This window comes from Ooceraea biroi, chromosome 5 (genome assembly GCF_003672135.1).
Source record: "Ooceraea biroi isolate clonal line C1 chromosome 5, Obir_v5.4, whole genome shotgun sequence".
Taxonomy (NCBI): domain Eukaryota; kingdom Metazoa; phylum Arthropoda; class Insecta; order Hymenoptera; family Formicidae; genus Ooceraea; species Ooceraea biroi.
In genome coordinates, this window is record NC_039510.1 from 1622476 (window position 1) to 1638686 (window position 16211).

General features: G+C 48.7%; 1 protein-coding gene across 4 annotated transcripts in view; it reads left to right on the forward strand.

Annotated features, from left to right (window-relative positions):
- Positions 1-11588: 11588 nt before the first annotated feature.
- Positions 11589-16211, forward strand: part of LOC105279217 (teneurin-a) — a 458941-nt gene continuing 454318 nt past the window's right edge. For all 4 annotated transcript variants that reach the window (XM_011338851.3, XM_011338852.3, XM_011338854.3 and 1 more), the window contains exon 1: positions 11589-13248. The gene's annotated coding sequence lies outside the window, so the exon portion shown is untranslated. The remainder of the gene's footprint in view (positions 13249-16211) is intronic.

Genomic DNA, 16211 nt, shown 5'->3' on the forward strand with positions numbered 1-16211 from the left:
CGATGCGCGCGTGATGCGCTCGCACATGAAACGTCGCAAAAAAGAAGGAAAAAAGAAAAAAAAATAAAGAACACGAGAAACGCGCGCGAGCTTCCGCGAGGCGTTTCGGGCGTTTGCGGGCGGGTAGTATCGCCGTCGGAGCTGAAGAAGCGCGCGTATCAGGAAACATTTTACCCCGGAAAATCCACCGGTTAAGCGGTGCACGCAATTTAAAGTCGCTGCTCTGCCTCCCCCCAACCGCCCCGGGGGAATTAAGGGTCAGACACAGGCGAAAGGGCAAGTATATCGCCGCACAGCTTCCGGGTTCTCTCCGCAGCTCCTTTTTTTCTCTCTCTCCCTCCCTCTCCCGCGTTATCCTGGTAATAAATTTTCTAGTCGTCCAGCGACGCGTCCTGGAACTCGGGAACGACGTTACAGACGGCGCCCAGGAACAAGAAGGGTGGTCACTCGGACCACGCTCGCGTAGCTACCCTCCGCACATACTAACGTAGATTTACCGAGGCCCATCCGCCGCGTAACGACGAGTGACTGCGGAAAGGTCCATATACGCCCACGTGGTCACGGGGGTAGAAAGTTACGGCTGGTCTCGTTGCTGTATCAATATCTCGTTAGGGGCTACGACGGAAATAAAACCGGAATGTCCGTCTTCCTCCGGAGGTCCGGAGGCTCCTCCAAAAGGAATTGAGCTCCTGCTAAGGAACTGATACTGATCCGCAGACGAGCCGAATCGTCGTCTCCGATGAGTGACGCGTGCAGATTTGAATGTCGGAACTTGGTTTAAATAATGGGAGCTTTGTCTCGCCGCTCGTGTAATTGCGTCGAAATTTGATTGAAATTTATAACGGGGCGGAGACTTCACAAGTAAATCCCGCTCCTAATTATCCCAATTACATTTATCCGGAATACGCCGATCATGATGATACCGCGTTTCATTTTGATGTGCGCGTATCGATACAGTGGCTCATTGTATTCAATAACGAGAATCGTCGTGATCGAAATTTGATTACACAAATAGCATCGACGACGCTTTGTGACGGGAAAATACGTATTGTTATTTTGCGAATACATTTGTTATCTCATTTAACTCGTGTGGCATTAACGTGTAACGAATTGAATCCGACGCAAGTGGAAACCCTAAAGAGTCAACGCCACGAGATGCGCGTTTCATATTCAAATAAAAACTCGCGCGTTGTAAAAAAGCGGATCATGTACTTATCACACCTATTACGTGTTTTTCTCGTTTCTTAACAAATATTATTAATCACCCACGAGTAGTTTTACTTTTATCAGCGCGCTTTTAATGCACTCGTCAGGGCCGAGATGTTTCCCTTATATTTACGACGTAAGGGCGCGAACGGCGGGTAATTCTTTTCTGCTTCCGCCGCAATGATCAATAAACCATCCCGTCCACGCTGCTGAACGACGCTTTATACTTCGATGGGTGTAACGCCGGGGAAAGAGCCGGCAACTGGTGGTCGTAAGTACTCGCGTACGTGTGGGTTCGCCGCGTGTACGCGCGCGGCGAGCTGCCAACGATACGCTCGGTGAGACGAAAACACTCGCCCGCATGGTCTAGTGCCGGCGTAAATATACCGAATGGTAAGGGAGACGCGGCTGCAGTTACCCCGAAAGCCATCGCTGTGAACCACCCGATCGCTTCGTGAAAACGCACGGTTCCGTAAATATTTTCGAGCACTTTAGCTGCCGCGTACGGGATTGGTATGGCTCTCTTTCACCGTCTCTCTCTCTCTTTCTCTCTCTCTGCCCTCGCACGTATGTATGTGGGACACGTGCATTTTATAGTTATACGGATGTGCATTACAATAATTGATAGATTGAACAGTGGACACCGTCTGGGTGTCTGGTGGTCGAGAACGAACCGGGTCGATACCTCCCATATTGGAACAACCGAGTGCAATAATTACGTTCCGGCGGCCCTCCTCGCTTAGCGCCGCTGTAATCCGGCGAACAACATCCGCCTTCAAACGAGATGTTTAAGCAAGTCCAGTCGAGATCGATGTTGCTCATTGGTTTATCATGCATCCGCACCTGATTGCGAGTAAACGATTTCCAGAATGAAAGATTCGTCAGCCGTGACTCGATTCGCGAGTCTCCGCAAAAGGCAACGGAAGTCGTAAGATACATTTTTCTGAAAAGAACGACGTCGCGCTCGACATCACCTCGATTACTCTCTCGATACGATCCTTTTGGTTTCGCCGCGCGGTGATGAAGTTGCCAGATGCATAACGCAGACATAATCCGTTATTATGAAGGAGGCAACTGGTGGCGGCCGTAAGTGCTCATTTATCTCTCTCTCTCTTTCTCTGGCGCGCGCGTGTCGTTCTCCACGCGCATCGCGCGACGCGTGTGCGCGCGATGCGCGTGGAGAACGACACGCGCGCGCCAGAGTTATCCAGCGATATATAGTTTCGCGGCTGAAACAACCGCTTCTACCATCTAGCAGTTGGCGTTTGGCCAGCCCTTGGTGCCGATACGGCTCTCCTCGCCACGTTATACGAGGGATTAGAGTAGACCGCGCGCGCGGCTACCGTACCCCATGTAATTACACGGGTTTCCTCCTCTCTCTCATTCCACCCCCCCGATTCCATCTCTCGCTCATTTTATCCCCCGACATCCCGCGTATATCGCTCTTTATTGTCGGACCTGGAGCCGCGCGTCCGCAGCTCACGCCTACGCGCGGCATTTGCATCCGTTAAACGTCGTAAACTTGTCAAAGCGCGGGGGCCGTTATGTGCAGGACTCGTGAGCCGCACCGCACAGTCGCCGTGGGCAACGTTTGCGGTATTCTCCGGTCGGGTATCCCGAAGACAAAGCACCGACGGGGGAAGCGGGATGCTGCAGCCGACGCGAGGTCGGGGACGAGGAGGATATCCGCCGCTCCATTACTCCGAAACGAATCGACGGGCTCGGGTGTACTTAACAGGAATTAACGTTTTTGTATCTTCATCTCCCGGCCTGAGGGGAAGACGATATGCTAATCAGTTTGATAATTTAGCTAACCGGAACTAGGGGCTTATATTTTACGGCACCGTGTCTTAACTCGCGCTCCAAATCGCGAGCCGAATGTAGAGATACAGAATTAGAACAGATTACATTCTCGGCTGCGATCGATATAAAAGACGTATTTAGCTATCGAATTGAAAAGTATCTAGCTGCTAAAAAACTGTCCAGCTGCCAGACGGGTAAACTAGAAAATACATACCGAGTTTTCCAATTTACATTCATAATATTGCCACCGTTTAATTTAAGTATACTGGTCTCGGGGCGATTTTCGTTAACAATCTTCGTTGAAAGGCAGAACGAGGTGCTTCGCGGAATGTCTCGCCCAGCTGTGGCACTACCTATAAAATCCGATGCCTTAAATCCAAATCGTCCAATGTTTCCGGTCGTCATGGATCATCGCATAGTAACCATGCGTGGCCACTACATTTTTTCATTTGCGTCGCGCGCGGATTTACGAGCTTATTAGCCGATAATGGTGAGATATACGGCCGCGGGAATAACGATTTTAGCTTATAGTGCGCGATCATAAATGTAGAATAAAATGTCGCGCGACGCGAGGGGTAATACCGGTGATGCGGCCAGGCTGAGCGTATATATTCACGGTAAGTGGCGTGAGTTATGAAAACTTCATGTATCCGGGATACTTTATGCCTCCGTACCGAGAAAGCCTGCTGAAATAACGCACGAGCGATGCGTTTCGCATATTTGCGTAATTAACAGCAATCTACCGAAGTGCACACAATGCGCGCGAGCGAAAGAGCCGAAGAAAGTTCGTTGTCATGAAAGGGCTCGCCTGGAATCCGATTGCAACGCATCTGCGAATTATAATTTACAATATCAAATCAATTATTGGATATTCCGTGAGTGGTGGATGGGAAATATGAAGGAATTCAGAAAGTATCGATGCCTCGGTTGCGAAATAGACAATATACAATTTAGCTAACGCAAATACAAGCGATACTCAGAACATCCTGTATAATTTGCAGTGCATCAGTATATCCATATCAATATCGGAGTTCGCACCAATCGTGCAATGATTCTATCGCCTATATCAATAACATCTCGCGCATTGTAATGAGATACCTATCGCGTAATGATGAAATTTATGCAAAATATAAATATACAGAATGCATTTATTAGCCACTTGGAATTTATTTTAGATAGATTTTTTGACGTATACTCTTCCTCGGTTTCCTCGCACATTTCCCTGCGGTGCAATCTTCATGAAATTTAATAGTTTGAGGGCCGAGGTCGCGGGGTTAAATATGTATAGGTCGCGTCGAGCTAACTAACTTTCGACCGAATTTTGTTCCTTTTTTCTGAGAGGGGACAATTGCGCCGGTAATCGGAAATGTGCGTAAATGTCTGATTACAAGCGACTACAGTCTGTACCGCGCGCTACACGCTATCGAATGGAGCTCATCGTGACATCGCGCAAAATTTCCAGTGGAACTCCGTTATGACTTACGTTACGCTAATGTCTCTCGCAAAAGTTCGCAGCACCTTTCGAACTAACTGCATCACGTATGTCTAATGCGCCTAGTTGGAAAAGTTAGCGCAAGTATTATCTAGTTGATCTGGGCCAAGTTGGACAACGCCTTAAGGACGTTATACGCTTGGCCAATTTGATGAATATTAAGGGGCGCGTATTGAGTTAGAATCTGCAGTTGTAGTCATAGATAGCAAATTGGGAAAGTTGTAGTGCTGCCGACGCTGCCAGAGCGCGTTTGCGTCTCGTTGTATTATCTTAGAAAGTTTCTGACGTCTTATAACTTTCCAACTTTTGTTATATACGTATGCAAACTTGTGTCGCGACTTCCGCTGTGACAGCTTGTTATTGAATATGAGTAGAAACACGTAAGATTTATTTACGCTTTATCGACACGTGATATCGCATGGTGTGTTATATTATAAATGCGAAATAAGAGGAAAGAATCTGTCGTGATGTCGAATCTCTCGGATATGTACGGATGATACGCGCATTGGGCGATTGAAGTCCGCGGCCCGTTCATGAAATAAAATTGGTTTTCCATAATTCGCAATATATGACGGAATTAGAAACGCATTCGTTGAAGAATTACATTATGCGCGTATAAATCGTACGAATATGAACCCTCCGTGCCGAGTTATTATCGTACCGGTTATTATCGCGATTAAAAGCGGACACAAAGCGGAATTCTCGGGGAAGCGTAGCGTGGAATACAATTTTCATCCCGTGGAAATGTTTATTGTTTACACTAGAGAGGGAGCCGACATTTAATCAGAACATTTCAAGCGGACGGCGGTAGTTCATGCCGTAAAACTCTCGAGACGGATAGTACACACTTGATGCATTCTTTGCTAAAGTTAAAGTAAACAAACTTAAAATACTGAAAGAGAGATACGAAAAGGGCCGGGTGTAATTGCAACCGACCGAAGCGCACCGAGCGTTTCTCATTGGCCCCGTTTAATTTTATTCGCATCGTGTGCACCATGCGGTGTCGCTACCTCAACATATATTATATATTTAAATGCATATACGCATAAATATTTAACGTCCCAAAGTATTGAATTAACTAGTTGCTATTTACACATATCGTGACGCATGGCATATTCACCGCGGCTAGAATTGGATATTTATCATGCTTAACTTAATTAAGCTCGCTTTTGGATACATAATCAATGTACTTTATGTTTTATCCACGATGTAATCACGAGGCCGTCATATTACACGAAATGCCCGCGCGTTACACAGCCAACTTCTTCGCTGATATTGATATCCCCCGTTCCATCAAGTACCGTTGAAAAGCGCGAATGCATGCAACGGCTGTTCCGCACGCGAATCGCGGAACATGGCTCTACTTGTTCGCCGTGATTTACTCGGCCGGCGATGTCATTCGAGCACAATGTACTACATCCCCAGTGTAAGTCATCCGAGTTGAGCGCGACGGTTCGGCGACGCCGGGTTCTTCAGGATTGATATTTCTACCCCGTCGACCGAGTTGAACGAACGGAAGAGGCAACGATCGCGCGAGTTTCCTCGGTTTGTCCTGTAACTTCGCGACAAGGGATGCTTCGTCGTCTTCGTCGTCTCAAGTTCACCCGAGCTGGCTGCTTAATGGAAAATTTCCCAGAAATTTTTGACGCTGATGCGTAAGCATGTGTCGGATGAAACCATCCCCGGGGGATAAGAGACGCGTTATTCTCAATATGTTCGCGTAATAGAGTGCGCTATCGCGCGATGAGGAGATATGAGGTAGGAGGATATAACGAAGACACGTAGAAAGCATGCCGCAATATATCATGCATAACAAGTGACTGGGTCCGACTCTATGCTGCGCACGACTTGTCTAAGGGATGTTATTGCGCCAGACGCAATCACAGCCATATTTCTTAACTACGGCGAAAGAGGAGCGCCGGCCTATTCTTCCTAGTCGGCGCACGCGGTATCCCACTTTACCCGCTGTTTGCCGTTTGTTCCAAGTTTGTTCAAGTGCCAAGTATGAACGCGCGTAAGCAGCTGTTATACGATTCTGCTTCTTCGACGAGAGAAACGCTAATGAATCGGTGTTAGGCCGCGGTTATAATTAGTCAACGCTGTGCTCCGACTCGTTTCTCTTGTCGTTCAAGCCTTTAAATTTCGTATTCGTCCCGCCATCACGAGGTGGATGCGAACGTTGCGGAAATGTCAGGAAACGCACGCTCGGATATTACGAGAGGTCTTTCTGTTCCGTGTGCGGGATAATCCACGGGCAGATGGGTTATATTTCGCGAATATAATAAACACGTCGCTTTGAGGTACGTGCCGCGAAATTTAACGAAGACAGCGAACGATATTGAATAACATGGGCGCGGAACATTACAAAGCGCACTCTTTGATTAATTATCGTGCCAATGCGCTGGGCGATTTAATTTTGCGGAATCCGCGTGTCTCCCACATGTGTTTACAGTCGGAAAAGCTTCCACGCGCTAAGCACAGCGTTTCCCACCGCTACAACATAATTAACAAATTTTTGTATTAACACACGAACGTTTTGCAGTCAGCACTTGCATGCAGGTGTGCGTATCGTTTGTTTCTTTTTTTTCTACGCTTGTGCAGTCCTCAATTATTTTAAGCGAGAAACGCGTATCATTTTCTAGTTCAGCTAGAGATAGTTCAGCGTTGCGTCAAGCAATCTCGTTTTTGCGCATATTATAAAAACTCGTATAGGCAGCGATCCTTTGCTCTCTTAACAACACTCTGAAAGAATTGTGGCGCATTTTATTTACGTCCTCCTCGTAAAAAACGGATCGTAAATGTTCAAGCCATTTCACGTTAACTCTAGCTGATAATTCGATGCACTTTGGGGGCTACGTAACGTCGGGGCAAATTATCATGGTAGAACGAAATAACGGTTAATGCACAGGAATATACAGTTGTAATAAATTCACGCAGCGAGTGCGCCGTGAAAGAGGAGAGCAAGCAGTTACAACGTGAAACGGGTTTGGGGCGGCCTTGACGAGCAAATTAATATTGATATTGATACAAATTTGAGAGGATTGAGATTGCGTGATTTTCTATCTCTTTGCGTTCGCTCTCCTTCCGTGAGCTGCCAAACGATAACTTCCCTCGCAGCAGAAAATTTCGAATATCTCCGTCAGAATTAAATTCATTAAAATTTAATGTAACGTAGGAATTTCGAATTTGCCTAATACCGTTGCGAGACACGCGAACCTGTCGTACATTAAATCTGCAAGTTTAAATTAGATGTTAACATAACGATAAAACAAGTTTAGGTTCGATCGACGACGTTATACGGAAGATTGCGACTCCCGAGCGCGATAACAATCAAGAGCAAGCGAGCGAGCGGAAGCCGATTCCGCTTAGCATTAATAATGCACGGAAGTTAAGGTAATCATCGCGGTCTCTCTGCCGTAGAAACACTTATCGGCGCTGTTTAATCCCGCAGTCGCACCAGGACATCGCCATCACCATTAGTCACGTTGTTTACTCTAGATTCCTGGGGAACGTTGACAGCTTAGGGATGTTTTCTCCCGTGCAACCCAGAATTGGCTGCGGCCTGGTGCGGTACGTGAGCTTATCGAGTAATTCCATACGTCCTGGAGGCAGGTTATCACGACGAGCACGTCTGTTCCTGTTACGCGTGGAGGCTGCCGTCGCCCTCATCGTACGTGTACGGGAAGAGCACCCCTCGATGCATCGGAATGATGCCGGCGCACCCTTCGAGTGAGCGCGCGCGCGTGCACCCCATGCGTTTACATTGTGCGAATGCGGAAATACGGCTCGGCGAAACGGCAAAGGCGCAAAGCTAACGCGATAGCAATGGCGGAATTAACGTTACGCTACGCAACGCAACGCAACGCAGAGCAACGACGCAACGCTCGTATCAGCCGCGGCTAGATGAATGCTAATTAGCGGAAGATGCACGCCTCTGCGTCTGGCTGGAGCGCGATCTTCCGCCCCGGATATTATCCCCGCACGTCGACGACCTTTGTTTCGCGGTGTAAGAGCGGTTTGCAGGTGCGGGGTCCTTAGAATGCGGCAACGTGCGCACGTTCGCCGTAACCGCGCCTTCGCTCTTCCACCGTTGTTCCTCCCTCCCTCCCTCTCTCTTCCTCTTTCCCTCCCAGAGTATAAAAAATATACGTACGCTATTGAGCGCGGAGTACACGGACGATTGAATGAGAGATTACGATCGTTTATTCATGACCGACACTACCACCGGTTTCGCGAATGCCTGAGTAGATCCGCAGCTGTGCTGCGATCCGCGCTGCTTCTTCTTGTTCGCTCTCTGCTCGCGCGAAACTCGCGAAAAAGCTCAAGACGCCGTGTGCCACGTCTACGTGACGCTAACACGTGACATATAATGAGCTCCGACGTCTTGTATACACATATACCTATATATTTTCAGTCTAATAACATCCCCCGTGTGTTCCGTAGTCGAAACGAAACGCGCCACGGCTTATGAGACGCTTCGGATGACGTAAGAAGAGTGCAATTCACAAGCGGATTACTCTTTCTTTTTCTTATTATTCTGAAATAACGAAAAGTGTGCTACGAATATTATTATTAAATGTATGCGAACGTTCCAAACAATCCCCAAGAAAATCGTAAGAGCGAGGATAATCGCGATGCGAAAATTCACGTACGCGTGCAGGTAGATACGAACGAGCATCGATGCGCGCCACCACCACCAGCGCAAATGTCACAATAGGGTAGTAGTTTGTTGCTCCGAAATTTGCTAACATATGACTCGTGCGCGACTTCGCGCCCATTAACTAACGGTAATGATCCAACAGAAGTAGTTGCGTGCGTCTACTTTGTCGAGCGACAAACTGTAATGGCGATGTACGGGTCGAGTAATTTAATATAGCGTATAATTTAGACGAAATCGGGAGAACCGGAGCGAGGGGGAAGGACCCTGAAACCTGTTACCGCGTCTGGTTAAAGTAGCCGTGAAAACGGATCTACGAGCGCGGCTATAATAGCCGTTGCCAAGTTTTCGGCTGTGTTAGGACGATGCTCAGATCACCGGCTGGCCTGGCTAATGAGTAATTAGACTACCGAGAGATGCGTCCAATTTTAAGATTCCCGTCGTAGCCGCGTTAAGATAATGGGCTTTGTTACGGGCTACGGGAAACTACTTTTCCACCTATTATGAATAACAATATAACTTGTACACGTTCAGGAGATGCGCGCTCGGGATTTCTCTAATCTCGAGACATCGGGGTTTATCCAATGGAAATGGCATCGTCACAAATTGACATTTTAATTGTCGGTAAAATCACGGAGAGTTGTCTCAAATCAGGTCGTCAAAAGATATGGAGCATGACAGAAATCGATACTTGGTAGCGCACAACAAAGCTTAATGAAAAACTTGTCGAATCACGGTTTCAGTTACATGAAAATAAAATCACGCGAATAAAATGATGATTTTGTAACTTCATTCAAGAATTTGGAGCATACTGTAAATCGATAATTTGATAATAAACGCAGGGAGGATTTTAAAAGAGCTTGTCGATGTCTGTCTCGATGGTGACATTAATATAATTATGTAAATTCCGAATAACTGCAAGAGAGAAATGCAGAGGATCGTATCAGCGATGTCCCGAGAGCGATGTTTTTAATTAATTATGATAGTGGCGGATGACAAATGTCACTGACACGGTAAACAATGCCACCACAATTCGTTTGATGATATACTATGGTTTACCGCATTAACTTTGCTACTCGTGTTACATCTAGCTGTTTTGGGATCGTCACTGACTTCTTTAAAAATGCAACGATAATATCGTAACGATGTTATAATTGCTGACCTCAACTGCGAAATGATATGAAATTTTTCCCGTCGAAGAGCATTATCAAAACGTGACGTTTTAAGTTATAACTGCACTGCGGATTTAATTAAAAATGCTTTGTTTTACAAATCAAATCTCAGCTATTACTCAAAGCGAAATACAAATATTCGGAAATACTTATTTTACAATCAAGCAAAAGAGAACGGTAGATATTTAACGTAGTCCTTTACCTTTTCGCTTTTGTGGATTCAATCTGCATTGTCATTACGTGTATGTGTATATACCCGTATGTACATGTCGCTAAATCGATACACTAAGCGCAAGGTAATTCCCCATGAAGAAGCAGACGCGCAATTAGTCTGTAGACAGACACAGACTTCAGGCTGAAAATGGGCAAGCAGGAAGTTGTTCGCTAAATTTGATCATAGTCTTATTACGATCGTGCACGATACGTATACGGTTCATTTGCTAAATCCACGCAAGTTACGACGATATTGTAGAACGACGAAATAGAGACGCGCGTACACGCAAATCTCCGGAAAAACGTTGGAGGGCGTTCGTTCCGCGCCGTTCGCGCAAGACAATGCAATTTCAGCATGCCGCTTTAAATGTATCTACCTCGAATTAAGACAAATATTCGCCTTCGCGTTTCCGCAGACCATTTCCCTTTGCACGCAGGTACGCGTACACCTTGAGGTTTCATCACAGTTACAACGCAGCGGCAACAACATACCGGCGCCGCTGCGGCAGGCGATACGAGACGCATAGTCACGAATGAAGGAAGAGAACACATAGAGGAAGACAGAGAAGAAGGACAAGATATGGACGAGAGGGGTGCAAAGAGACGACACGAGAGAGCGCCGAGATAGAGAGGAGGGCGAGAGGAAGAGGGAACATAAAGCGTACAGTGAGTGAACAGGGTGCAGAGAGAAAGAGAGAGAGAGAGATCGGAAGAAGGGGAGCGAGAGAGGGAGAGAGAAAGCATCAGTATGGCGAGTGAAAATAGAATAAGAGGAGAGCAGGTAACGGAAGGACGAGGGAGAGAGCAAGCAAGAGCGAGAGTTGCTGGAGGGTTGCAGGGGAGGAGTTTCCTCCTTTTCAACCCCCGTGTTGCTGCGCAGAGAGAGGAAGAGAGAAAGAGGAAGAGAGAGAGAGAACGAGAAAGAGAGAGAGAGAAAGTGGACGAGAAAGGGAGACGGAGGGAGAGACCGGCGCGTAGGTAGGTATACGTACACACTAGGCGTCTATATTTTATATCCGGTGTACCCGAGTTGTCGCTAGGGCGCAGACTCGAGCCAATCGGGGTCGGCCGGCTCGCCAGTTACTTTTCGCGATCCATCGTGGCCGCTCTTCCGCGGCGCAGGTAGATAGACGGGCGACAGTCAGTTAGTCAGTCGGTGAGACCGGAAGGAAGGAAGGGTGTAGGAGGATCGGTGGGATTTCAAGAGTGAACAGGAAAAGCTAAGGAAGGAAAGAAAACGCGGGGCGGGAGTGCAAAGGGGTGAGCGAAAGCGGTAACGCACAAAGAGAGCCAAAAGGAAGGCGGGAAGGTGAAAAAGAAAAAGCACGAGAAGTGCGGTGCGCGAGAGGAAGACATAAAGAGAGATATCAAGAGCGGAGGAAAGGCGCGAAGAAAGCGACAGAGAAAGAGAGGAAAGGAAGAGAGAGAGAGAAAGCAGAGGGTGAGAGAGATCACCTAGGTACTCTGGCCCCGTAGCCGGAGTCCGCATTCACCGCACAAAAGCACAACTTGCGCACTGTTGCGTCGCGTTACCAAGCTACTGCGCGAGCAACCCGAACTGTGCCGTTCGGCCACCCCTGCCGAGCAGTCGAGTGCTTTCGTGCGGAGTGTTTACGTCGTCGCGCGGGTAAACAGCACACGTTGTCGCGTTGCAGCTCCCGTAACTCTGTGCCCCACGCGAGCGCTCCTACCCCTTTCTCTTTCGATCAGCGTGGATCAGCTGGACGCGCTTTTACGTTCGGTTCCTTGTTCTTGCATCCTCCGAGTGGCGGGATATCCGGGCCTTCATTTACTCACTCACTCACAGCGGATGTGAGAGAACAGCATTCGCGGAGCCGAGCGTGATTGTCCAATCGCCGACACCATAGTCGAGTTAGCTGAAGCTACGTGCGTGCGTGCATTCGTTCATTTGTTCGTACGTGCGTGTGGTACGCAGGAATATCCGACTAGAACCGATTGAAAGCTAAATGTCTTCGGCTTAAACGTTCATCCCCGTGATATAATGCGAGCAGCACATTGATGTTCTCGCGTCAACTCGTGGCACTTTGCAGCGTCGTTTTCGCATTCACGTCGCTTCGTCTCGAGGGTTGCTAGAGATCTCGTGGACTTCCGGTGAACTCGATCGCGTCGCGTGAGACAGAACACGCTGCTGGTGCGCGCGCTCGCGTGGAATCGAATCGCAGACATCGGGATCGCCGTGCACTCGGGGGAGTCACGCTAAATCGACGGAGGGTAGCGCAGCAGGGAAAACGACGGCACTGTGACGGCCCGGCGGTGTGCGACGTGATCTGTGCGACGAGATACGTGACTGACTTGAATCCCGTGCTCGTTTGCGTGTACGTAGTCCGTTGTGCTCCGAACGAAACTCTCACCGCGTTGCGAGTTGAAGCGCGCGCGAGCGGAATCGGGACCGAACAGAAGAAACTAAGGGGTAAAAAGAGAAAGAGACTGACTCAGAGAAGCACAAAGACGCTCCAGGAACGACGTTGACCTCATCGTCGTTTGCGCTGGATGCCACTACGTCGTCGCGACGCGAATAAGTACCGTACGCGCGCGGCCGTACGGTAGTTGTCATTTGTGCCTGGCGTACGTTCGCGCGGCAAAGTGACTACCCCAAAGTGTGGCGGCGGTGACAGGAAGAAGGTACAGCCGCGCGACGTCATCGTCAGCATCAATGACAGGCGCAGCCAAGGCATCGAACTGAGGTGAGTTCCATTTGTGCGTGCGGAGCGCGTTTCCTGACCGAGCTCGCTCGACGATCGCCATCATCACCGAGAGTCCATGAAAGCGAACGTGACACGTCGGTGCCACGGGATGCGCAGGGTTTAATTAGAGGGGGAGAACAGGTCGGCACCGACACATTAATCGCGCGAGTTCCGGCGAATGAAATTATAATCGTACGGCGGGGGTCGAGGTCTCGAATTACCCGCCGCGGAGATGGAACTTGAGGCGCTTGTGCTCTCCTGGTGTTATCGCGCTTCCTTCTGCCCTTCTATCCCTTGCCGAGGAACTTTCCGCCTTACTCCCGGATGGTACGGTAATGAAAATTCAAGAAAACTCCAGAGAGAACTTCACTTTAGAATCCGACTTTTGCTGGATGTGTACGGGTGCTTTCCTCATTATACGAAGCTATGCAGACGATGCGAACACGTACTTGTGCATATTCCATGGATATACATCTCTTTTAATTCATATATATACATATATATACATATATATACATATATATATTCGCTTTTGCGATTTGAGGACCCTCATACACCTTTATGCTCGCTGCAGACACAAGATAAAATGGAGACAACAATAGCAACTTGCAACATAATTGAGCTAAGGATAAGAGCCTGTTTTCCGTGATAAGCGCAGCGTCCTTTGCGAGAGATCGATTGATTATTCACGTTGTGCAACGAAAACGCTTCATTCTTAATAATCAGTGGGTCATTGCGTAACTGGGCTACGTAATTGGCCGGGTACTTCTTTTTACTTGTTTCAGCGATCAAAGAAGTTTTAATGAAACTTTTTGCGTCTTTGATCAAACACTCGGCTCGACCGATATTACTTCATGAATTGTTTCTCAAACTAGGAGCGAGGGTACAGGGCAAAGGACAAAGATCTACTCCGTCCACAAAGTGGCTTTGTTCGATTTGTCGTCGATGATCGCTGATAATAAAATGTGGTGGATTTTAATTTTACGTCGAACGCCAACGTAAAAAGCGCTCGCAATATCGTCGCGCGGTAGCACCGCAGCAACTCCGCCGCGAGGGTACAAAGCAGAGTCCAATAATCATTGGATCATTGCGTAACTGGAATACGTAATTTCCAGCAGCTTTTTGTACCTTTTTTACACGTGTTTCAGCGATCAAAAAATTCGATGAGCAAAGCTTGGCGGAGCCACGAACGTTCAATCTCAAGAGACTTCCTTCGCATCGTGACATGAGATCGGCGATTAGCCGATGCTCTCATCACATACCTGCACCACCAAGTCACCACGAGAACAACGGGGGAGATCCGCGCAAGGCTTGCCAAGCTCGCTTCACGCGCAACGAATCCCCATCGCGCCTAGACTCGAAGACACCATTCAAAGACGCGGTGCTCGTCCGTGCACGGACGTATTGTCGTAATCGGAATACCGGATTGTTAAGTATCTTGGGTATCTCGAGTATGCGTAACGGTAGCGTCGTCATTTTGCGTAGCTGCGCGAACGTGGCCAACGGTTCCGTAGGTGCTCGTCGTACCACGGTCGGCACTCGCGCGGCTGACGACGCGCGTCACCGAGCAGATCCCATCCAAATATGTCGAGAACATAGCGGCGGCTACGTCAGGGGGAGAACGTTCGCCGGATTTTAACGCGCCGCTTAACAACGTGCGTTACGCGCGAGCTGGACAGATCGATTCGCCTGGGCCGCCTCCTTGTATCCCGGAGAATTCCCAGCGTTGATGACCGCGAGAATTGACCGCGAAATGTCATTAACGATAACGTGATCTATCGCGCCTGCAAGGCTACCGTATCGGGGTGGACGAGCATCGACAACGGGGATTGGTCCAGCGCGAGTCCGGCAGCTCGCTCGTTTGCTCGCCGTTCGCTGAGCGTATTTCCCTTCGCCGACCCAGCAGAAGGAGGAACTTTTATGCGGTTATCCCGCCGCTTCGTGGGTAATGCGATTCTGAGCCGCGTGTACCGTGATAAGGGCGCCGTAAGCGTGTAAACAGGAAAATTGCTAGACAGTAACCGCCGCCGCGGCCTAATCTCGCTTTTGACTGTGAACTGGGACAGCCGATTACCATAATACGATTTATTTCCATAAAGTAGTTGATCGCAAGCGATTACCGGTACGGCGGCGGATCTTCGCCGCGCGGCAGTTAGCGAGCGCGGTGCTTCGGAATACATTACGAGAGTACGGATGCTGGAGTACAGATAAAAATGACTACCGTGAGCACACCGCGTCGGCGAGCGCATAAATAGTTGATCGGCTTGTGAGAGCGCGATGTCGATCCGGGGCTTGACATCGCGTCGACTCTCGCCTGGGCATTACGGTATTCTCGCGTCGATATCGAAAAATGATTGATTAAATCTGGCCTGCGTAGCCCCGGAATACCTCGAATACCTGCCATGCATTAACTCGAGCGCTCCAATCGAACTGTCATAATGACCGCTTTAACGTTAATGCGTACATTGTAATGCGCGAATTATCGCGACGCGATCGCCGGGATTTCCACCTGTGCGTATTACGCGCATTGTTTCTTTGTGAATGTGACGCATCACTTTGCTCCGCGCTCGACATCACGCCCGAGCTATCTCGCTCGCGATCGCATCCCCATTAATTTTAATGGATCTGTCGGGCCGCAGACTTAATGCTCATCTGCACAATAGACACGTGGAACAATTACAGAACACGCGAAAATGCGGTTACAATAGCTCCTCCTGCGCCTGCTGCGCGCGCGTATGGACACCTCGACGAGGAAATCGCGCTGATTATACGCGTAGATCCACGTAAAATTTCTCGCGTCCTCGAGGGGAGATCCCGCGCGGGCCCAGCGCGCTGAATCAAGCGCGCGAGCAAGCGGATAAGTCGCTTATGTTTGGAAAACGCCGCGATTCGAGCGAAGCATTACTTCTCGTTATTGTCAACGAAAATGCAAATGCGCACGAAATCGGCGCGCGGTGCTTTCC